The following is a 26,334-nucleotide window of genomic DNA, read 5'->3' as shown; positions in this document are numbered from 1 at the left end:
AACAATAACATACCATGACATGATAACCGACTGTGTACTACAAAATGATAAATAAAAAACCCCGAAGAGCGCGATTTATTGACGGAAAAGGTTATTTCATTTGTAAATGTTTGCATTGCGAAAATTCATTGTAACATATCGCGACATTTCATTCTTATTTAATAATCAAGCACCCTCATACCGATCGGAATTTTCGGCTTTTATTACGACCGACTAAAAGGCTCGAGAAGTTGCTGTCGCCCTTTCACAAAATCTGATCTCATTCCATAAGAGCGCCGCGCTTCGGCGCGGACGCCAATAACCCTTAGTTATGAGGCCTCATATGGGGTACAGAAATTATCCATTATTTTGTATGAAGAGAAGTAGTTCCCGTACATAAAATTTAACCCATTATAATTATACAATTTTGTTATATCGGACCTATTTTTCAATTATAATTGTTAAACAGACCATTTTCTAAGAGATAAATAGATGTAATTCAGGAAATAGAGCGTAGACTAAACGCTGGTATCTATTACCCGGTACCGTTACCCCAACGCATTCTCATACAATGGCATGCTTGAATGCATATTTTACGCATCAAAGCCATAAAATTATTTAATATAGTAATATTGATCAAAATTCTGATAATTAAACAAGTTTTCATCACATTGCCTACTTATCTGTAAACAGGTGGTATTAGTGGAAAACCCTTTAACATGCCTCACGTGTAAGTATTTTAGCGCATGCGCGCAAGGACGGAATCCCCCAGAGAAAACAAGGTCACGTTTTGACAACGCACAGGTGAAAGTGATTTAAAATGAGACTTTTTATACGTACTGCCGAACTGACACTTAGATTTTGTCTCTTTTATGCATTTGCTTGATTTGAAATGAATTTTTGAAGATTGCAAGTAAAAATCAAGCGTTTAAATGAAAAATACGGGTACTGCTTCTGTACGGGAACTGCTCGCATGCCAGTAGAGTCTTGGGTCATTTTGGAATTGCTGGTTGGCTTATCAGACTACTAGTTAGAATCATTTTTATTTGTTTGGGTCGTTAGACCAAACAAATAATGGTAGCGAAATTTCAGACCCGGATACTGTTAATTGCAATTGCTGAAAGTGGTCCGCTTTTTTCAAGCGGTTACTTCCCTTTATATATTATGTACACTAATGCCGAAAAATTCAGGGGACATCACTGCGTAAAGATGGTCAAATAACAGGCGCATTAATTTTCAAGCAAAATAGTTCTCGAATGGTCGAAGATTTCTAATATTGTTTTATACATGCTTATAGTAAGCTCCACAATTATTTAAACCTGTGTTAAACAACAGTTAGCGTCGAAATAATAAGGGTTACAAACCCTAATTTAGAATAATATGGTTTTCTTCAGGCCGTAAACATATAACTTCACCGTGGCCAAGGGGTTTGCACGCTCGCTTCAGAAGCGAGAGGTCTGGAGTTCAAATCTCAGTTAAGGCAAATCATTTTTTTTTCAAATTGTTTAAGTCAAATAAACATTGAATTGAATATCAGTGTTGCAATTAGTCTTGTAGCCAATTTACTACAATTAAAATGCTGGAAAGCATTGGTGGCATTATACAACTAGAAATGTGTCATCATGCCACGGATGCCCCCGCATGCAGCCAAAATTTCAGATGTTATAATATTTAGTTCCAAATTTGTTTGCACAAATTATTTTTTTCATTTGCAGTTCAAAGCCCTTAAAACTTTTCAATGTTAACACAAACCATTTTCATACAATGTTCAAAGCACTGAAATTATTCAGTCTTAACCTTTTGAAAATAGCATATTTCATATTTGTAGCCAAAATAATGGCTACATACATTTCTACAAAAGTATGAGTGCTGAAACTGAAAGTTCAAAATTTTTCCAACATTCAAGAAAGATAAGTTTGTCCAAAATCATTGAACCACGACCAAATTCAAACTTTCCACAAAAGTATGAGTGCTGAAACTGAAAGTTCAAAATTTTTCCAACATTCAAGAAAGATAAGTTTGTCCAAAATCATTGAACCACGACCAAATTCAAACTTAAACTGCTTATTCCTAAGATGTATCTATATTATTTTCAAAGTGAAAGGGACATAACTCTGCCAAAAAATCATCGAACAATGACCAAATTCCAACTTGGCCTCCCATTCCTTTGACATATCCATATGTCAAATTTGAGTTGAATATGTAACACTGTTGGGTAGATAATGAACAGAAACTGTAAATTTCATATTATTTTCAAAGTGAAAGGGGCATTACTCTGCCAAAAATCATTGAACCATGACCAAATTCGAACTTGGCCTGGGCATTCCAAAAACATATCCATATGTCTAATTTGAGTTGAATGTGTTGTACTGTTGGGGAGATAATAAACAGAAACTGAAAATTTCATATTATTTTCAAAGTGAAAGGGGCATAACTCTGCCAAAAATCATTGAACCACAACCAAATTTGAACTTGACCTGCGCATTCCTTTGATGTATCCATATGTCAAGTTTGAGTTAAATGTGTTGTACCGTTGGGGAGATAATGAACGGAAACTGAAAATTTCATATTATTTTCAAAGTGAAAAGGGCATAACTCTGCCAAAAATCATCGAACCATGACCAAATTCGAAGTTCACCTGTATTTTCTCAAGACATATCCATATGTCAAATTTGAGTTGAATGTGTTGTACCTTTGGGGAGATAATGAACGGAAACTGAAAATTTCATATTATTTTCAAAGTGAAAGGGGCATAACTATGCCAAAAATCATCGAACCATGACCAAATTCGAAATTGACCTGTATTTTCTCATGATATATCCATATGTCAAGTTTGAGTTGAATGTGTTGTATCGCTGGGGAGATAATGAACGGAAACTGAAAATTTCATATTATTTTAAAGTAAAAGGGGCATAACTCTGCCAAAAATCATCGAACCATGACCAAATTCGAACTTGACCTGTATTTTCTCATGACATATCCATATGTCAAATTTGAGTTGAATGTGTTTAACCGTTACTAAGATAATGAACGGAAACTGATGATTACGGAATGACAGAATGACGGAATGACGGAACAGGGTAACACTATATGCCCCGGCCATTACATGGCGGGGGCATAAAAACAAATTGGTTTATAATCTCACAACCTTCACCTTTCTGACATTCTGAGACCCAAACAAATTCAGCGCCTTCTGTGCTTTGATTCTAATATATATTTGTCATTATAACTGCAATCATGGTATAAAATAACTATGTTAAAAGAGAATTTTCAAGATGTAATGTGTAACCAAAATGATACTTATCTTTAATATAACACAAAATTGCAATTGCAAATCTCTTTCTAGGAGCAAAATAAATTATGTTACTTAATTTCTTAATACACCAATAATTTAGCAAATGTACAAACAATGAGAACTGAATTATCAAATTTTGTAATCCATATTGACAAATATTCAGGATCTCAGTTGAAATAAACACCTTTTTTCTGTTAAACTAAATTGTTTATTTCATATACTGCAACAAAATACATGTAACTGACTTCAGACAGAATTATAGTGGGAATCAAGGGAATCTTATAATTCATTAGGCAAATGGCACCATTTTTTCCCCTTCATTTTCCTGACTTGAAAATAGCAGTCCAGTGTCCAGTGATATTGTGGGAATCATAAAATGTTATAGAAAATCCTCCCTATCATCATTGTAACTACTGAGAAGAAAAGATAATTGAAAATCTCTACCTATACTTTTCCTCACACAAAACATACATAAATCATCCTCTTAATACAATGTTATATTTAGGAATGAGAGACGAACGAACGATGAATGTTCACTTGTAAGTGAGCCTACTTTTTAACAATAGAGAGTATTCAGCCTTTCACAATGGGTTAACATTATCTAAACTGATTACTTTTGCTGTGATACCAAATTCATGGATGCTGGCCATTTATAATACATAGCTCACATTGTCATATCTGTCAGACTGTGGTAGATGAAGAGTATCACTTCTTAACATGAGTAACTAACTAGAGGGGAAAGCTTACTATGATTGAAGCCCATAGTGTACCTAAATAAAAAGCAAATAACAATAAAGCGTATTTGTTACTACATAAAAATCTCCAAAGCTAATTAATCTATTAATTGTTAAGCTATTTATTATCGCAATTTTCAATTAAGTTTGCTTTACACTGAAAATATTTCTGGTTCATTTACAACATGTAAGATCACATTCATAATCATATTTAAGAAAAATGATAGAAGAAGTTTCCTTTTTAATGAAAAGAAATTAAAAAGAACACTTATGCACTTCGGCTATTATTCATAATAACTTTGGATTTAATATGGATTGAAAGTAGTTTTACCACAAGGTTTCAGATGTAAACAGAAACAGAGAGATGTAAAACGAATGTATATATATATAACATCCAAAGGAAAATAAAGTCTTTTTCAGTACAATTATGATTGAAAATATGTTTGACAACCATTTTTAATTTAACAAGATATGTTTGTAAAACAATGTATACCCCCCTATCTGCAGCCAATTAGTCATGTGGCCAGGTTATTGTGACTGACTTTTGACCTAGTGACCAAAAAATAAATAGGGGTTATCTACTGGTCATTACTAGTTACTAGATCATGGTGACCATAAAGGTTGTGTGCAGCAAAGTTATCACAAATCTTACCAAATATATGCATACATTTTATGAATCATGTAGCCCTCCCCCCTAATGACAGCCAACTAATTATATTACACAAGACCTTGAAATTGTGTATACCAAAATATTTTTTAGTTTTGACCCCAAAAATCCATTGAGGTCATCTTCTGACCAAAAGCAAAGCATTTGTGAAGTTTGAAGGTCAAGGTTCCATGGGTAGTAAAGTTATTGATAGGAAACTGTTCTGACATACAAGGTCAATGTGACCTTAACATTTGACCCTCTGACCCCAAAATCAATAAGGGTTATCTATTAGCCAAGACCAATGAACCTATGCAGTTTGAGGGCCAAGGGCCCATGGGTTGTCAAGTTATTGATAGGAAACTGTTCTGACATAAAAAGTCAATATAAACTTGACCTTTGACCCAATGACCCCAAAATCAATAGGGGTTATCTACAGGCCAATGCATGAGAAGTTTGAAGGTCAAAGTCCTATCAGCTTGCAATGTATACAGAGTTATAGCTGCATTTCAGCAGTTGATAGGGTGAAAGCCTTTGCTGAACAACATGCACTTCCGAATAAATCCACAATAAAACATTGTTCCTTATTTTGCGGTATTGTTACATTAAGATAACTCGTCGTTAAAATATTGTTTGCATAGTTGTAAAAAGGTTTTGAAAGTTTGAAACTATGCATTTTCAGTTTAAAGAAACATTTCTAAACATAAAAGCAAAACATATGAAAATGAATAGTTCATTGATAAAAGCATTGTGTATATCTACACATCAAACTTCATGTCCACACATGCGGGTGCAAGCATGAATGAATTACAACTAGACATTGTAGTCACACTCTGTATGAAAATATGTGCAAACATCCAAAATAGATATTAAATCAAGCGAGTTAACCTTATTTACACTTGCATATTTTTCATTTTTTCAATCTGTTTTAAAAACGAGCATAATTATAATATAACATATGCAAGCTCTGACCCCGTATATATATATATATATATATATTATATATATATATTATATATATATATATATGGAGCTCTGTAACATAAATCTAGGTGGGTATCACGGCTTTGATTGTAACTTACTGTAAATCAGAATAACTTCATATTAAACAAGAGGGCCATGATGGCCCTAGATCGCTCACCTGACCCATCAACCACATCCAAGCAATGTCTGTATCCTGACCAAGTTTGATGACAATGAACAGTGTGTCAACAAGGTTTTTCCATACTTGGGCAGTGTGACCTACCTTTTAACCCCAGGTGACCCATATTCAAACTTGACCTAGAAATCATCAAAACAACCTTCCTGACAAATTTCCAGAATATTTTAATCAAAACTGCAGCCACTAGAACGTTAACAAGCTTTTTTCTATTTCTCGTCCCTGTGACCTAGTTTTGACCAGAGATGACCCATATTGGAACTTGACCTAGAAATCATCAAAACAACCTTCCTTACAAATATTCAGGATATTTGGATCAAAACTGCAGCCACTAGAGTGTTCACAAGATTTTTCTGTTTATAGCTTCTGTGACCTAGTTTTTAACCGCAGATGACCCATATTTGAAGTTGACCTAGAAATTATCAAAACAACCTTCCTGACAAAAATCCAGAATATTTGGATCAAAACTCCAGTCACTTGAGTGTTAAAAAGATTTTTCTATTTTTAGCTCCTGTGACCTAGTTTTTGAAGGGAGATGACCCATATTCGAACCTGACCTAGAAATCATCAAAACAATTTTCTGACTGATTTCCAGGAAATTCTGATCAAAACTGCAGCCACTAGAGTGTTTACAATCTTTTTCTGTTTTTAGCTCCTGTGACCTAGTTTTTGACTGGAGGTGACCCATATTCGAAATTCACCTACAAATCAACAAAACAACCTATCTGACCGATTTCCAGAAAATATTGATCAAAACTGCAGCCACTAGAGTGTTAACAAGCTTTTTCTATTTTTAGCTCCTGTGACCTAGTTTTTGATCCGAGATGGCCCATCTTCAAACCTAGAAGTCATCAAAACAACCTTCCAAACAAATTTCCAGAACATTTCATCATAACTGCAGCTTCTAAAGTTTAAGCAAGATTTATCTATTTTTAACTCCTGTGACCTAGTTTTCACCGGAGATGACCCATATTTAAACTTGACCTAGAAATCATCAAAACAACATTCCTGACAAATTTCCAGAATATTTGGATCAAAACTGCAGCCACTAGAGTGTTAACAAGCTTTTCTTTTAGCTCCTGTGACCTAGTTTTTGACCTGAGATAACCCATCTTTGACCTCGATCTGTATTTCATTGAGACAAACATTCTGACAATGTTTGATGATGATCCAAACAAAACTGTGACTGCTAGACTGTTAACAACCCAATTGTTGACGACGAACGACGCACAACGCCGGACCATCACTATACCTCACCTTGACCACTTTGTGGTCAACCTTGACCACTTTGTGGTCAGGTGAGCTAAAAACAATTTAATACATAGAAAAATGTTTTATCTGTTGATATCAATTTATTTATTGACAATATAATAAAAGTAAATACAAGAGATCTACATTTTTGCTTGATTATTGAACAGAAAAATACGATTGAGTCTACTATGATATTAAAATTTCCAGAGCATAATTATAGTCTGTGTATATGCAGACCGTCACTTCCTATTCTATTCTTATTAACAGATTAATATTGAAATGTATCAGCAAGTAAGGGACTCAAACACCTAGCTGACCCTCGATTGGAAAACCGTTCTTCCGACTGAGCAACTTGGCCGGTAACACATAATTATCTCCCCTAAATAGTGAACAGTTCTATTAAATTGTAACATATACTTCTCCGCTACATTGAAATTGGTTCTCAGGATTACAGAGCAACTCTCGACTACTTGCATTCACAGGGTGAGAAAAATCTGCAGTTTGACCCAGGATTATAAACCTCAAAGTACCATACAGCGACTCTACACATTCCCTCCCATTATATAATAGTCAATAGTTCAAAACTGTGACAGATAAAGTTAGATATATCATATTTCTATAAACTGGTAAATTAATTCATATAATTAAAAGAATTAGAAACAAGAAATATCTTTAAAAAAGATAATCGGCGTAAATTCAGTGCAAAATGTCTCATAGCTTTAGAATATTTTCAAAATTAATGATATTTATACTTTATAACAATATAAATGTCTAAATTGAAATATACATGTATTTGGTGGTTACTAGTATAATCTATGACAGTTGTCTTAACTTAGCTGAAACATGTCTGCTCCTATAATGTCAACAAATTAGTCATGTTATTATAGATGCTAGAAGCTTTTTTGTCACCGTGACTTTTGACTACTGGTTTCAAAGTCAATACCAGATAATAACCAACCACACTACCAAATTTAGAGACTGCAAAGGCCACAATCAGCTGACAACTTGAATTTTATTGTTAAATAATATTACCTTATATGTATCTGACCTTCATTTTATCTTATAATAAGTACTAAACTCAATTTTGTATAACCCATCAATGACACTGATTATCAAGTGAGACAGTTTCAGATTGAGGTAGTCAATTGGGGTGTATTTCGGAAAATTTACCTACCGGTGTAAACAAACGCTGAATAACTATGAATAAATTAATTTGTTATTATTACGCACAAAAAATAATACTTAAAGTTTTGCGATTCTTTATGATAATGTTGCATTTTAAATATATTAATTTTCGCAATTCATATCAGCTCTGGAGAATCTTTTTGTTGATCAAAAATATCGTTCATTTTCATAGAAAACAGAAAAGCTACGGCAAATAAAGTAAGAGTGAGTAGTAATCGAATGTTTAAGTAAAGGCTGAAAAACAAAAAGTTGGGTTTGTTGTTAATATTATCAACAAAATAAATTGTACATGAAATCATATGTACTGTATATTTTTGTATTTTGATATATCTTTGTTTTGGTCATAACGTTGTGATATTTAGTTTACGATTGTATAAATATTTTTAATACAACTTCATTCTTAGAGACAAGTAAACTAAAGATTACGAATCTGTCCTTAAATTTCATAACAGCCAGTCTTTCCACCAATGAAAAACACCCTCTTTTAGCTGAAGATTTTGTAACTAACAATTTCATTTGTTACAAATCTAGGTCAAAATCCATTTTAATACAGCTACGCCGAAAAAATGAATACAACAATTAATATTTTATTATAGTTAGTATTATACTTAAAAGGGTCAAGACATTTATTTTATAGTGAAACTATTTAGTATCAGGTTATTTTAAAAGTGAAAACTGTACTTATGCATGTACATTTACTATATGTATCTTTGGACTGATATGAAAATATGGTAGCAGATTAAAATTTGTGCCATAGCATTTCTTTGTTTTGCAAGGCAAAAACACAAATATACAACCAATTAACCACTTTGTCATTCTTCCATGTTTTGGTCTGGCACCGGGCATTTTAGTATGTTCGCCTTACGGTTGACTCTTCCCGAGACCTGGAGATTCAGACAGGTGCACCTCCATATAAAATTAGAACTATCACTAAATGTGATTATACCCCCGCAAGACTGCTTCGGAAATGAAGAAGTTTCTAGTAATAGAATACCTTGTAAAAGAATTGAAATAGAGTTATGGTTGTGGGCAATTTAAGATAGTTGTGTTTCTTGTATGTTGCATTTCCTTTCAATGTGGTTGACCATTGATGAAGTTTTATTGAATTACCCTGTAATAATCCAGAAAGAGTTATGCTTCTTGAGCACTGGACTTCCTCTTACTGCGTTTCACCATTGTATGAAGTTGCATTAAATTCTAAACAATAGTTTCTAAGTTATGCACCTGACAAAGAAAAGGAACAAAGGGTAATAACTCTACAAATACTGAAGATGGAAATATGGTTATTGCACACTGCACTTCCTCTCATTGTGCTTGACCAGTGTATGAAGTTGTTTTGAATTACGACTACTAGTTTTCAAGTTATACTCTGGACAAAACTAGAAATGTGTCCATAGGACACGGGTGCCCCCAAACTCCACTGATTTGTCAATCTTATGTCTCTAGGTCAAATATTTTTTTGGCTGCATGTGCCCAAGTTGAAAACTAGAAATCTTTTATTAAGTAAAGGGCAAGAACTACAAATACTGAATAAATCCACAAGCAAACCCCAAGGTTCATCAGTACAAATACTGACCAACATTCTTATAAAGGTCAAATACTTTTTGAGGTATGCATGAACAGATTGAAAATTGATACTTAGTCAAGGGCAATAACTTTCACAAAACAGAATAAATTCACAAGCAAAACCCCATGTGCACTACTTCCCATGCTGATTAGCATTCCTGTAAAGTTTCATGACCCTAGGTCAAATACTTTTGAGCTTTGTGCAACACAAGTTAAAAATTGCAAATATTTACTAAATCAACGGCAATAACTCTACAAATACTACATAAATTCATAATGTATGAAAATACTCAGGTGCACAACTACACATGCTGATCAACATTCCTGTAAAGTTTTATGACCCTAGGCCTAGGTAAATTCTTTTTGAGCCATGAGCAACACAAGTTGAAAATTGCAAATTTTTACTAAGTTAAGGGCTATAACTCTGACAAAACAGAATAAATCCGCAAGTAAAACCCTAGGTGCACAACATCGCATCCTGACCAACATTCCTGTAAGGTTTCATGACTCTAGACCAAATACTTTTTGAGTTATGTGCAAACACAAGTTGAAAATTGTAAATTTTTACTAAGTCAAGGGCAATAACTATAAAAATACTAATATATCCACACAAAAATACCCAGGTGCACAACTACACATGCTTATCAACATTCCTGTAAGGTTTCATGACTCTAGGTCAAATATTTTTTGAGTCACTTGCGACACAAGTTGAAAATTGCAAATTACACTAAGTCAAGGGCAATAACTCTAAAAATACTAAAATATCTACATGAAAATACCCAGGTGCACAACTACACAAGTTGAGCAACATTCTTGTAAGGTTTCATGACTCTAGGTCAAATACCTTTTGACTTACATGCGACACAAGTTGAAAATTTGGAATTTTTACTAAGTCAAGGGCAATAACTCTAAAAATACTATATATATAAATATATATATATAATTCCACATGAAAATACCCAGGTGCACAACTTCACATGCTTATCAACATTTCAGTTAGGTTTTATGACCCAAGGTCAAATATTTTTTGAGTTACCTGCGACACAAGTTGAAAATTGTAATTTTTTACTAAATCAAGGGCAATACCTCTAAAAATACTAAAAATATCCACATGAAAATACCCAGGTGCACAACTACACATGCTGATCAACATTCCTGTAAAGTTTCATGACCCTAGGTCAAATAATTTTTGAGCCATGAGCAACACAAGTTGAAAATTGCAAATTTTTACTGAGTAAAGGGCTATAACTATGACAAAACAGAGCAAGCAGGCTTTTGAGAGTATGGTACATGCCTCTTGAAACTGGTTCACTGCAGTTGGTATCTCCCCACATACCATATTTCTTTTGCCCTGGGCAAGAATGTTAACAGCTGATACACAAGCTTCCATTCTTTCTTTATCCGACGACAATCTATTATGGTTCTTGTGCACTGCAGTTCCTCTTATTGTGCTTGACCATTGCATGAAGTTGTTTTGAATTTCAACCAGTAGTTTTCAAGTTATGCCCCGGACAAGGAAAAGTAACAAAGGGCAATAACTCTGTAATTAGTCAAGATGGAATTATGGTTCTTGTGCACTGCACTTCCTCTCAATAAGCTTGACCATTGTATGAAGTTATATTTAATCTTCAAGTTATGGTCCGTACAAAAGAAAGCAATGGAAAAGTAACAAAGGGCAATAACTCTGTAATTACTTAAGAGTTATGGTTCTTACGCACTGCACTTCCCCCTATTGTGCTTGACCATTGTGTGAAGTTGTTTTGAATTCCAATAAGTAGATTTCAAGTTATGCTCCAGACAAGGAAAAGTAACAAAGGGCAATAACTCTGTAATTAGTCAAGATGGAGTTATGGTTCTTGTGCACTAAACTTCCCCCTATTGTGCTTGACCATTGTGTGAAGTTGTTTTGAATTCCAATAAGTAGTCTTCAAGTTATGCTCCAGACAAGGAAAAGTAACAAAGGGCAATAACTCTGTAATTAGTCAAGATGGAGTTATGGTTCTTGTGCACTGCACTTCCTCTCAATGTGCTTGACCATTGTATGAAGATGTATTGAATTCCAACCATTAGTCTTCAAGTTATGCTCCGGACAAGGAAAATGCAACGGACGGATGGACCGACCGACCAACCGACTGACCACCAAGTGACTCCTATATACCTCCCAAACTTCATTTCGGGGGTATAAAAATGCTGCAGACTTAGTGTGATCAATCAGAAGGTAGTGATAATAATTATGGGTCAAAAATTCATCAATTATTTTTAAATGATAGAATTCTCAAGAGATGTTTCTGATATGATTTACTTTTAATAAGGGTCATTATCAATGAATGTTTCTTTGATTTCTATTCCCATGCATGTTATTGGTGTCCGTGCCGAAGCGCGATGCCCTATATTGAATGAAATCAGATTTTGTGAAAGGGCAATTGCAACTTCTCCAAATAGCTGATAGTTCCGATTGGTATGAGGAAAAATGAAATGTTGTAATATGTACAATGAATAGCGAAATGCAGAATTTCGCAATGCAAACATATTCAAAAAAATTTTCTTGCATAGCAGACTGGCGTTTCCGTTAGTTTTACCCATGCCGGAAAGTTCATCTGGCATGGGGGGTGCCAGATGAGTCGCATGCTGTACAATGGCACGCTTAGGATGACGTCATTTTACCGTTATGAATGAAGTTGCAATTTCATACACTGTTGTAAGAAAATAGTTACGGATGTCATGATATAAATTTCCATTGAAAATAAAGATAAAGAATTTAAAATATAATGGAATATGGTAGAATATGCAAGAAAAAATATCTGACATGTTTGCGGTTGGGATCGGGATATCCGCCCCTCGGTCACCCGCCAATGGGCGGGTCACCTCGGGACGGATATTCTGATCCCAACCGCAACATATGACAGATATTATTAATCTTATCCGTCAATTAATCCCGCTCTTCGGTTTTTGTTATTATGTATGTTACGGCTGTACCTATTAATAGAATGATGACCTTAACATTGTGAAAGTCTGAAAATCTATTTATAGAAGTAGTTTTAGTTTAACGAAACGGTCATTCGTGTCGCTCTATGGTAATAAATAATGTAGTGGAGAATTTTGCAGAAACACGCATTCGAAAACCGAGCTTTATGCCGTTTTCCGTTACTTTCTGTACATAGCTCTGGGGAATTCACCTGAAGGGCATGTAGAAACGATCAGGATGTTTTTGGTATTTTTTAGGATTGAAGTGTAATTAAACAATTATTTCCTTGTAAGAAAATAATTCTCTTATCACTGTATGAATAATTCAATACAAAAAATAAAGTAAATACATAAGTTACTGCAGAAAATATCTCTATCTATTATGGCAGATGCAACAAGGACAGTTTTAATTTTACAAATTTGTATTATAATTTTTTTTTTTTTTTTTTGGAAAATTTGCGAAAGGAACATTAATAATTTTTAAACACATCAAGTTTTTCTACCATAAACGGTAAAATAATGATAGAAATGTGGAAATATCACATAAAAATGTTATGTACTTCATTGGGAGTATTTCCCCAGAGCTAAATCCGTAACGTACCGGAAAACGGTGTTTAGCTTTGTTTTCGAAAAGGTCTATTCAAACAATTAATTGCACTCTTTAGCTGCATTTTGTGGCCTTACGAGCGGATGGACCCTCATTAAGCATAGGCTATAGATAGATAGCATCATTGATAACAACAGAAACTTTGATCTGCAGATTGAACATGAAGTGTAATGTTTTTTATGAATGGTTTTAAAGCAATTCAACAAAAAAGGTATATCGATCTCCCAATAAATCAATTAACAATAGTTTGTTTTATATATCACCAATGTCAAATAGCTATATATCTTTGACTCGCACGAACATGATGTTAGTGAATTTCCTCATACCTGCCTTAAATTCAGGTAACAGTCTTCTATGTAATAGAAAGAGCATCGAAACACGAGGTTATCTGATTTGTACGAGGGGGCATTAATCAGATTGCTGAGTGTTTTGATGTTCTTTCTCTTTTGTATCATAGTCAAACATAAAAACACGTTTCCTGGTGTCACAATATGAAACCCCAGAAAAAAGGAACCAATGAATGAGCATCTGAAAATGATATTTCTGTCGCTTTACTTTTCTCTGCCGTCACAATAAGTAAATCCCAGCAAAAATGAACCAATCAATGGGCATGCTCTGGAGTGTGGGTAACTAATACCTGCACTCCAATTAACGCACTGTGCATGTATATGTATACGATTTAACTCGGACACATTTTCAACAGAAAGGTCCCCGAACTATGATACAATATAATATTAGTCCCTTTTGTTACTATTTGTATATTTGTTACAATTATAATAATAAAAAAACAGACTTTGATATTTTTATCATCTTATGTTACTGACTACAGTAGTGACACAAACAGAACACAGTACAGTCATGTCACATAACATTTACAAGTCTTGTAAGTCTTGTTTGTATTCAATGGAATTACTTTCCTTACCAGGTAGGCATCAGTGAAAGCATTTTTTATAAGATAAGTATAATTGTGCAAAAAATGGTTTACAAATCATTCGGAAAAAATCTAATATAGTACTTAATCTGAATATAACATGACCTGTGCGTAGGAATAATTTGGAAAGGTATCTGTAATGAGCGCATTTTTTGCGCAGAGCTTCTCAATTGCTGCATTGCAGCAACATTTGTACTTGTAAATCTATAGAAAAATATTAGGGAGGCCATTTTTACGAATTGTTATATCATAGTATTATCATTTTGAAATTGTCTTTTCCATAGGTCTCTCCGGTTTTCTTTTTTACGGCACTGATTGAACTTTTTTTTAACAGTGACTATTTAAATAGACTTAGTTCATAACTTTAAATGTCACTTTTATTTTGACATTGTGGAACAGTTAACAGGTCTAGCAGTAGTATACTATAAAACCTATTTGCTGGATAACTGTTCTATGTTTTGTTTGAAGGCAATCGATTTATGGTAGTTTGAGTGGAATGTTCATTTGCTGAATATTGTGACATACTTTCGTCTGTAATTTTAACATGAGTTGTTATGGGGTAATTGATAGGAATGCAAACACAATGGTGGGTCAGACAAGGTTTTTGAAGTAATTCATTAAAATAGTAGATATGATAGACCTGTATAATTTGGATATTATTGTTAATATTGATAGAATTTCAAGTTCCTGTGGAAAAACATTCAATATTCTAATCTCTTCTTCCTCTTCACTTGCTGCATTTCTTGTTTGGACGCCCTTTGATGCTTTGCATCAATGCTTTTCTTGTTTATAATAGTATAACAAGTACAAATGTTGCTGCAATGCAGCAATTGAGAAGCTACATGCAAAAAAAATGCGCTCATTACAGATACCTTACCAAATCATTCCTGTGCACAGGTCATTTTCTTTTTAGATTAAGTGTTTGTAAGTATTGTACAATATTCCGGATGTTTTGTAAATCATTTAAATTTGCATAATTATACTTATCGTGTACTAGAGATAAGAATATTAAATGTATTTTCTTTGGAACATACAAAGCAGTTCTGTTTTTTATTATTATAAAAATAGTAACAAAAGGGACTAATATAGTAATACAAGTAAAAAATTGCTGGGAAATGCAGCAATGTGATTGTCACGGCGAAAAAAAGAAAAAATACAAAAAAAAACAGTTAAGTATAATGTTAAGGTATCTCCAAATAGCATTGAGTTTAATTGACAGGTTAACTTGTTAAGAAGGTTTTTAGTTGGGACGTAGTCCCAACTAGTGCACTTACAAACCCGAAATTTCCAACCATACAGGGTTATTATTGAACGCCCACTGCTGTGACGTTTCATCGCCACTCTAAATGCTATATTGTATTCTAACATATCAACGTAAGCTGAATTCATAGTGATCACCCGACCATGACCGACGCATAACCGCCGCGAGTGAAAAATAGTGCTCTGAATTTCTGAAAACTTCGATTTATTGCGAACAGAAGTGGAGACAAGAAATTTATTTTTTGAAAATAATGTGCAATTGAGCTTGAATTACGGTATTAGAAACGTAGCGGATATAATTTGAAAGGTCACATAATTCTATGAATGGGATAGTAAATTAATTGGGTCATAGTGCTTGACGGCTTGCAATATTTAACCCATTACTTCATGAGCATTTTGTGAAAAATGGCTGTTTTCATTGAAAAGTCTCCCGTTACAAGTTCAAATTGCTATAATACTATAAAAACTGCTTCAACACTAATCAAACTTGGCACAAATGTTGACTTGACCATTGCACTTGCAACAACATGCTCAGGCTTAAATTTTCTGTTACCATGGCAACGAGGGGACATCTCAAAATTGCCAAAAATCACTATTTTGCGTTGATTTTTTCCATCAAAATTGATTTCAAAGTGCTGCACTTTCTCAATGGATTGAGATAGAGTCAAATGCTTTTCAGCGTTGGTTACACGTTACCTTATGATCAATCTGGGGTCATTTACAGCCTCTCACAAGTCCAAATTTTTTCTTGGCGATGAGGGGGACTCCGCCCCCCTTCAAACCCCCCAAACATAAGGGGGCACATCCCCCTTCTGGCAACCCCCTGATGTATCTTTTGGTTGGGGGGCCGCGCCGAAAAAGAGGTCACTTTTTTTAACAACATTTCTCAAACAAAAACAAGTGTTTGGGGCCTAAATAAGGCATTTTATCATCATTTGAGACAACAAAAAGGGGGGGGGGGTGAAAAAGGCGTTAAAAGGCGTGTATATGAAGTAATGGGTTAACTGAAAATGATGAAAATACTTGAAATTACCCTAAATCGCGTTTTTTCATGTTTAAACATGGCCTGTCATATAAATTTGAAGAAAAATTGTTGTTTTGTAGATTTTTTTATTTTTTTCATTAACCCATTACTTCATGAGCATTTTGTGAAAAATGGCTGTTTTCATTGAAAAGTCTCCCGTTACAAGTTCAAATTGCTATAATACTATAAAAACTGCTTCAACACTAATCAAACTTGGCACAAATGTTGACTTGACCATTGCACTTGCAACAACATGCTCAGGCTTAAATTTTCTGTTACCATGGCAACGAGGGGACATCTCAAAATTGCCAAAAATCACTATTTTGCGTTGATTTTTTCCATCAAAATTGATTTCAAAGTGCTGCACTTTCTCAATGGATTGAGATAGAGTCAAATGCTTTTCAGCGTTGGTTACACGTTACCTTATGATCAATCTGGGGTCATTTACAGCCTCTCACAAGTCCAAATTTTTTCTTGGCGATGAGGGGGACTCCGCCCCCTTTCAAACCCCCCAAACATAAGGGGGCACATCCCCCTTCTGGCAACCCCTGATGTATCTTTTGGTTGGGGGGCCGCGCCGAAAAAGAGGTCACTTTTTTTAACAACATTTCTCAAACAAAAACAAGTGTTTGGGGCCTAAATAAGGCATTTTATCATCATTTGAGACAACAAAAAGGGGGGGGGGGTGAAAAAGGCGTTAAAAGGCGTGTATATGAAGTAATGGGTTAACTGAAAATGATGAAAATACTTGAAATTACCCTAAATCGCGTTTTTTCATGTTTAAACATGGCCTGTCATATAAATTTGAAGAAAAATTGTTGTTTTGTAGATTTTTTTATTTTTTTCATTAACCCATTACTTCATGAGCATTTTGTGAAAAATGGCTGTTTTCATTGAAAAGTCTCCGTTACAAGTTCAAATTGCTATAATACTATAAAAACTGCTTCAACACTAATCAAACTTGGCACAAATGTTGACTTGACCATTGCACTTGCAACAACATGCTCAGGCTTAAATTTTCTGTTACCATGGCAACGAGGGGACATCTCAAAATTGCCAAAAATCACTATTTTGCGTTGATTTTTTCCATCAAAATTGATTTCAAAGTGCTGCACTTTCTCAATGGATTGAGATAGAGTCAAATGCTTTTCAGCGTTGGTTACACGTTACCTTATGATCAATCTGGGGTCATTTACAGCCTCTCACAAGTCCAAATTTTTTCTTGGCGATGAGGGGGACTCCGCCCCCCTTCAAACCCCCCAAACATAAGGGGGCACATCCCCCTTCTGGCAACCCCCTGATGTATCTTTTGGTTGGGGGGCCGCGCCGAAAAAGAGGTCACTTTTTTTAACAACATTTCTCAAACAAAAACAAGTGTTTGGGGCCTAAATAAGGCATTTTATCATCATTTGAGACAACAAAAAGGGGGGGGGTGAAAAAGGCGTTAAAAGGCGTGTATATGAAGTAATGGGTTAACTTACTCATCCGCCTTATCATCACATTTTTTTGTATTATATTCCAGAATTTTTGAAAAAGACATTATTTATCGGATAAATTTTGTAGTTTATAATTGCAAAGTGGATATTGAAATAGAATTAGCCAAAGATGTAGATAATCTATTCGTCTCTGAATTAGCCGATAATTAGGTTAAATGAATCCGACAACTTCCGGTATATTTTTCGACCTACTTCACGAGCATAATTATCAGCCTGTTAAGCTCATAAGGTATGTTATAAAGCAAAATATGTTATGAATTTGATGACTAATAATATTATGTTTATTTATTGATGCCAATTTGTTTCCGAGGACTAAAACTTTCGTAAATAATTTCGAAGTAATTTGGAGATCTCGAGTCTTTCGTAGTACCCAAGACATTTCGATCATACTTAGATTGCAAAACCGACAGATTTTACAAATTGATATTACACAGATGTCTGCCTTTACAGGAAAACCGGCATATACGCCTACAATTTTTTGGTCTTGTCACGGCCGTTACGTCTCTACCGAATGGGGCACATTCTTGAATATTTCAGAATAATTTTATTTTGACCTTTATATATATCTATTTAAAGTCTAGCCATTTCATTTTGGGTCATCTTTTTACAATTTGAATAATTATTCTGGAAAAACGAAGTGCGCAAATGATCTAAAGGTTTGTACAAAGATTAGTGTTCTAAACATTCATCAAATGGAAAAAAATATTTCAGTCCCATCATGACAAAATACCTCAATGGAACCCCTTTAAATTGAATTACACTTTTTTTAAATGTATTGGGTAAATTCCATTTTCAGTGGTTGAAATTTTTCCTCTTTTCTGATTAATCAAGCTATAGTTTCCCATTTATAAAGCCACAGGTTGTTTTGAAAGTTGAAAAAAAAAAATCACTGCCACCTTGATAATTGTTAACCTGAAAAATCTTCAGGCACTTAAAGGGATTTGAACCCCAGACCTCTTGATTACAAGGCAGACACACAACCATGTCGTGAAAATGTCAACACAACAGCAAGACTGTTGGAAATGATCTATACCTGTTCTCAATACATGGTTGAAGTAATTTATCAGTGTTAATTAGACATTTTATATGATTTAACAATTTTTGACACTACTGATATTCACATTTTTTTCACAAATCTACATGTAAAAAATAGATATCATAATAAAATGATAGAACATTTTCTATTTTAGTGGTAATACTGTGGAGTAATATGAAGAAATATTATTAATATTTTATTATCATAAATTTTTCAAATTTTAATTATGTCATTACATGCTGTACACAATCATATTATAGTGTAAACATATATATACATTGTATAGACACATATATACATTGTATATACCAGAGACGTTAAAAATACATAAAATGTATTTATATGTCTCTGTATATACACACACTAAGAGAGTAGTATTGGATGATTTTGAAAATGAATCTCTAAATTGATATTTTCAGGGAAATAAAAGATTATTTACTTTAATATTCACTTGGAAAGGCTGGTACATGTAGCTAGAAAAAAGTACAGTATAAGATTAAAGAAAGACTAGAAGATTATTACAAACAACAGGTACTTATATAATATTTAATGTATATTTCACAAACCAAACTGTTTTCCAAAAAAAATCAATGAAAACATGCATTTTTACCAGTGTCACCACGGGTCAGATTAACAGACCCATTCCCAGTGGCAAATAATGCCAAATATGCTTTTTTTCTTTTCCAAGTTTAGAAAAAAATCATAAGTCAAAATTCTGTTATCAAAGCTGACAATTTTTCTTCATTCCATTTCAATCCAATATGGTACCAGACAGATGATGTTCAAAAACACATTCCATTGTCAATTTTTTATGTATTTTTTATGTATTTTTTTTATGCTTTGAATGATATACAATTTGTTGGATTAACAACTTTGTACATGGTACTAAATATTTTTCCCAATCAAGATGCAAAATTTCTTAACCCATTATCTTCATGAGCATTTTGTGAAAAATGGCTGTTTCCATTGAAAAGTCTCCCGTTACAAGTTCAAATTGCTATAATACTATTAAAAACTGCTTCAACACTAATCAAACTTGGCACAAATGTTGACTGGACCATTGCCCTTGCAACAACATGCTCAGGCTTAAATTTTCTGTTACCATGGCAACGAGGGGACATCTCAAAATTGCCCAAAATCACTATTTTGCCTCAATTTTTTCAATCAAAATTGATTTCAAAGTGATGCCACTTCTCAATGGATTGAGATATAGTCAAATGCTTTTCAGCGTTGGTTACACGTTACCTTATGATCAATCTGGCGTCATTTACAGCCTCTCACAAGTCCAAAATTTTTTTGGCATCATGCTTAGAAAGGTTTCACACAGGTCAGTAAGACCGGTGTACACAATGTACTGTCTGCACTTATGTGTCAGAAAAAATATCACAAAAAAGGAATTTAGTATTACTATGAGTATTTATTAAAGAAATTGTATTTCAAATATATTTAAATAGTATTATTGAAAGTCATTTTGTATGACAGACACACAAATCTAGTGCTCTGCATTATAAATGTAAGAAGAGACAAATAAGATATGCATTTTTTTGCAAATTATTGCACTTCATATAATTTTTATTGCTTTTTTTTAAGGTGGACATGTGTCACTGTCAAGCGAATGAAGATAAGCATCACACTCAGTGGGAATCTCCAGTTTCCAGATGTAGTGATCATAACTGTATAGGCACCATTAACACTTTGGACTAGTTGGAGTATTTTAGAGGGCTAGTCTGAATTGAATCCCCTGTCAATAGTAAAGGCCAGTCATGAACATTGTGTTGAAGGAAAATGTTAAAACTCGGATTTTCCGCTTAACCAATCATTACTTTACCTTATATTCAGTGCGGTAATGTAGGAAATGGTTGCTTTCTGGAACGGAGCTGTCAATTATTTTTAATTTTTTAGCTTGTTAGTGTTATCGTCGGACAGTTGTGAAGTAAAGATATCGCAGTTTGACTGTATACAAGTTGCCTTAAAGAAAGTATGTCGAAATCTTAACAGTTATTCGTTGATCTTGTAGAAATTGACCAGAATTCACCTTTGTTTACACGCATCGCTTGGACGTCGAAAACGACATGCAATGACATTTCAGTGAAATTTGGAAACTTGCTCGTATTTTGGAGCATTTTGTAGGATTTCGATGAAGTAAAAAGTGTTTATGATAGGATACATTATTCCTAGAGACAACCACAAAGATAAAATAGTGATCTGGTGTATTTTTACCGAACAGTTCTTGTTTGTTTTGCATGATATTTTTTATCTCGTTAGGGACCTTTATTCTTTATATATAGTATTATGAGCGTATATATGGGTAAATGTGGTATATAGTGCCTGTGGTTTTAACATGTATCTTAGCTTGCCTGGTGTAATGATAAGTAATAAACCTGAGAATTGAAACTATGAGAACAAGATATGTTTGTAAAACATGTATGCCCCCTATCAGCAGCCAATTAGTCATGTGATAAGGTTATTATGCATGACTTCTGACCCAGTGATCAAACAATTAATAAGGGTTATAAAGTATCTACTGGTCATGACCTTGACCTTTGACCCCTTGACCCAAAACTCAATAGGGGTCATCTGCTGGTCACGACCAATCATCATACAAAGTTTGAAGTTCCTAGGCCTAGGCGTTTTTAGTAAATTGATCAGAAACCGTTTTTACCTACAAGGTCAATGTGACCTTGACCTTTGACCCCTTGACCCCAAAATCAATAGGGGTCATCTGCTGGTCATGACCAATCACCATGCCAAGTTTGAAGTTCTTAGGCCTAAGGGTTCTCTTATTATTGATCGGAAACCGTTTTAACATACAAGGTCAATGTGACCTTGACCTTTGACCCAAAAATCAATAGGGGTCATCTGCTGGTCATGACCAATCACCATGCCAAGTTTGAAGTTTCTAGGCCGAAGCGTTCTTTAGTTATTGATCAGAAACCGTTTTTACTTACAAGGTCATTGTAACCTTGACCTTTAACCCCTTGATCCCAAAATCAATAGGAGTAATCTGCTGGTCATGACAAATCACCATACCAAGTTTGAAGTTCCTAGGCCTAAGCGTTCTTGAGTTATTGATCAGAAACCGTTTTTACTTAAAAGGTCAATGTGACCTTGACCTTTGACCCCTTCACCTAAAACTCAATAGGGGTCATCTGCTGGTCATGACCAATCATCACACAAAGTTTGAGGTTCCTAGGCCTAAGCCTTTTTAGTTAATTGATCAGAAACCGTTTTTACCTACAAGGTCAATGTGACCTTGACCTTTGACCCCTTGACCCCAAAATCAATAGGTCATCTGCTGGTCATGACCAATCACCATACCAAGTTTGAAGTTCCTAGGCATAAGGGTTCTTAAGTTATTGATCGGAAAGCATTTTTACCTACAAGGTCAATGTGACCTTGCCCTTTAACCCCTTAACCCCAAAATCAATAGGGGTCATCTGCTAGTCATGACCAATCACCATACCAAGTTTGAAGTTCCTAGGCCTAAGGGTTCTTTAGTTATTGATCGGAAACCTTTTTACCTAAGAGGTCAATGTGACCTTGACCTTTGACCCCTAGACCCCAAAATCAATAGGGGTCATCTACTGATCATGACCAATCACCATCTCAAGTTCGAGGTCCCTAGGCCTAAGAGTTCTTTCATTATTGATCGGAAACCGTTTTTACCTACAAGGTCAATGTGACCTTGACCTTTGACCCCTTAACGCCAAAATCAATAGGGGTCATCTGATTGGTCATAACCAATCACCATACCAAGTTTGAAGTTCCTAGGCCTAAGGGTTCTTTTGTTATTGATCAGAAACCGTTTTTAATTAAAAGGTCAATGTGACCTTGACCTTTGACCCCTTGACCCCAAAATCTATACGGGTCATCTACTGATCATGACCAATCACCATACCAAGTTTGAAGTTCCTAGGCCTTAAGGTTCTTTAGTTATTGATCGGAAACCGTTTTTACCTACAAGGTCAATGTGACCTTGACCTTTGACCCCTTGACCCCAAAATCAATAGGGGTCATCTACTGATTATGACCAATCACCATACCAAGTTTGATGTTCCTAAGCCTTAAGGTTCTTAAGGTATTGATCGGAAACCGTTTTTACCTACAAGGTCAATGTGACCTTGACCTTTGACCCCTTGAACCCAAAATCAATAGGGGTCATCTACTGATCATGACCAATCACCATACCAAGTTTGAAGTTCCTAGGCCTTAAGGTTCTTTAGTTATTGATCAGAAACCATTTTTGCTTACAAGGTCAATGTGACCTTGACCTTTGACCCCTTGACCCCAAAATCAATAGGGGTCATCTACTGATCATGACCAATCACCATACCAAGTTTGAAGTTCCTAGGCCTTAAGGTTCTTTAGTTATTGATCAGAAACCGTTTTTGCTTACACAAGGTCAATGTGACCTTGACCTTTGACCCCTTGACCCCAAAATCAATAGGGGTCATCTACTGGTCATGACCAATCACCATACCAAGTTTGAAGTTCCTAGGCCTTAAGGTTCTTTAGTTATTGATCGGAAACCGTTTTTGCTTTCAAGGTCAATGTGACCTTGACCTTTGACCCCTTGACTCCAAAATCAATAGGGGTCATCTACTGGTCATGACCAATCACCATACCAAGTTTGAAGTTCCTAGGCCTTAAGGTTCTTTAGTTATTGATCGGAAACCGTTTTTTGCTTTCAAGGTCAATGTGACCTTGACCTTTGCCCCTTGACCCAAAAATCAATAGGGGTCATCTACTGGTCATGACCAATCACCATACCAAGTTTGAAGTTCCTAGGCCTTAAGGTTCTTTTAGTTATTGATCGGAAACCGTTTTTGCTTTCAAGGTCAATGTGACCTTGACCTTTGACCCCTTGACCCCAAAATCAATAGGGGTCATCTACTGGTCATGACCAATCACCATACCAAGATTGAAGTTCCTAGGCCTTAAGGTTCTTTAGTTATTGATCGGAAACCGTTTTTGCTTTCAAGGTCAATGTGACCTTGACCTTTGACCCCTTGACCCCAAAATCAATAGGGGTCATCTACTGGTCATGACCAATCACCATACCAAGTTTGAAGTTCCTAGGCCTAAGGGTTCTTTAGTTATCACTCGGAAACCATTTGGTCTACGGACCGACGGACCGACGGACCGACAAGTGCAAAGCAATATACCCCCTTTTTTTCAAAATGGGGGCATAATAAATTGTTGTTATTAGTCCCCTTCTATGTTCATTAAGAGGGGACTAAAGGCTGACCCATTTCTGTATGTCAATGAAAGCTGAATTTTGCTATAACTTAAATGGTACAAAAGTAAGGTTCATCATACTGGTATCTGATATAGAACTATACAGAGATTTAGCATGTTATTATAATTTATGCTCCTGAAAGGGAGAGAATATAGTTGCGGTCTTAACCATCTGTCGGTATGGACTCAAGTAATATTCTGGATAAATATCTGTGTTCATTCCATACAGACTTGTACTTTTGGGGAAAAAGGTTGCTCATGGGAGGAAAATATGTTTTTAATGGTGTTTTTGAGATTTTAGTTGATAAAGGAAAAAAAACATAGTCTGTACTTAGGAAGACATTTGTCCTTCACACTCTTGTCCGAAATATGAATATAACTAGATATGTATTGAAGGGATTTTATGTAAACTTCACAAAGTGATAGAGACTTTTAAGAGGAAGTGCAATGTTCAAGAAACATAACTCTACCTTGCTTCATGTTTTAATTATATTCCTTAAGTTAAAAATGCTTATTCCAAACTATCACTGAATCTACATCAACTTGAACGACTCGAATTTTCCAATGTGTCAAAGAACCATAACTCCATTCCTTAGTTTTTAGCTCACCTGTCACAAAGTGACAGGTCAAGCTTTTGTGATCCCTTTTCGTCCGGCCGTAAACTTTTACTTTAAATGACATCTCCTCATAAACCACTACGCTAATTTCATCCAAACTTCACAAGAATGTTCCTTTGGCTGTCACCTTTAAAAATTGTGCAAAGAATTTAATTCCATGCTGAACTCTGGTTGCCATGGGAACCGAAAGAAAAAAACTTTAAATATCATCTTTAAAAAAACCCTAAGAGCTAGAGCTTAGATATTTGGCTTGAAACATCCTTTAGTGAGTGTCTACCAAGTTTTTTAAATAAAAGCCCTGGGGTCAAAATTGGCCCCACCCCAGGGGTCATTGATTTTCCCTATGTGCATATAGTAAAAACTTTATAAAATCTTCTTTTAAAGAACCCAAAGAGCTAGAGCTAAGATATTAAGCATGAAACATCATCTAATGAGTGTTTACCAAGTTTGTTCAAATAAAAGGCCCGGGGTCAAAATTGGTCCTGCCCCAGGGGGTCATTAATTTTCTTTAAATGCATATAGTAAAAACTTAAAAAAATCTTCTTTTAAGGAACTAAAAGAGCTAGAGCTAAGATATTTAGCATGAAATATCTTCTAGTGAGTGTTTACAAAGATTGTTAAAATAAAAGCCCTGGGGTCAAAATTGGTCCTGCCCCAGGGGGTCATTAATTTTCTTTAAATGCAAATAGTAAAAACTTAAAAATCTTCTTTTAAAGAACCCAAAGAGCTAGAGCTAAGATATTTAGCATGAACATCTTCTAATGAGTGTCTACCAAGTTTATTCAAATAAAAGCCCCGGGGTCAAAATTGGCCCTGCCCCAGGGGATCATTGATTTTCCCTATATGCATATAGTAAAAACTTCAAAAATCTTTTTAAAAGAACCCAAATAGCTAGAGTTTATTATTTGATCCTTCATACGTCCCAACTGCAGTGCCTTCAGCACTTTGATTAAGTATTGTAATGTAACTTGTTACAAGAGCCATGCATATGTAGTAGAGCAGAATAATTTATCATTCTTGTGTACTGCATACCTCTTGAGTGAGATCTATCCACATATGAAGTTTCATGTTGATATCTCAAAGGCTTTTGTAGTTATGGTTGGACGAAATTAAGTATGAAAATTAACAAAGGGCAATACCTGAAAAATAATGCATGGTAGGTGTGTGCCGCACTCCTCCTCAATGAGATTTATCCACCTATGAAGTTTCACGTTAATACCTCTAACACTGTTTGAGATAAGCTCCGGACAAAAAGTTTGAAAAATAACAAAGGGCAATAACTCAAAAATTATAAAGGGTATCATTCTTGCGCACAACATTCCTCCTCAATAAGATCAATCCACCAA

General features: G+C 34.8%; 2 long non-coding RNA genes across 2 annotated transcripts in view; one reads left to right on the top strand and one right to left on the bottom strand.

Moving 5' to 3' along the window:
* LOC132725414 (uncharacterized) overlaps positions 1-26,334 on the bottom strand; it is a 147,390-nt gene that overhangs the window by 56,002 nt on the left and 65,054 nt on the right. The gene's annotated exons all lie outside the window — the stretch shown is intronic.
* LOC132725412 (uncharacterized) lies at positions 18,086-21,688 on the top strand. Its single transcript, XR_009625051.1, has 3 exons — positions 18,086-18,326; positions 19,553-19,664; positions 20,724-21,688. It is a non-coding gene; the product is annotated as an uncharacterized LOC132725412 (long non-coding RNA).

The sequence above is a fragment of the Ruditapes philippinarum genome, unplaced genomic scaffold (genome assembly GCF_026571515.1).
Source record: "Ruditapes philippinarum isolate M1 unplaced genomic scaffold, ASM2657151v2 ctg663_1_1_1_1, whole genome shotgun sequence".
NCBI lineage: Eukaryota > Metazoa > Mollusca > Bivalvia > Venerida > Veneridae > Ruditapes > Ruditapes philippinarum.
The sequence above is the reverse complement of the archived record's forward strand: the minus strand, read 5'-3'. Positions and strand labels throughout refer to the sequence as shown.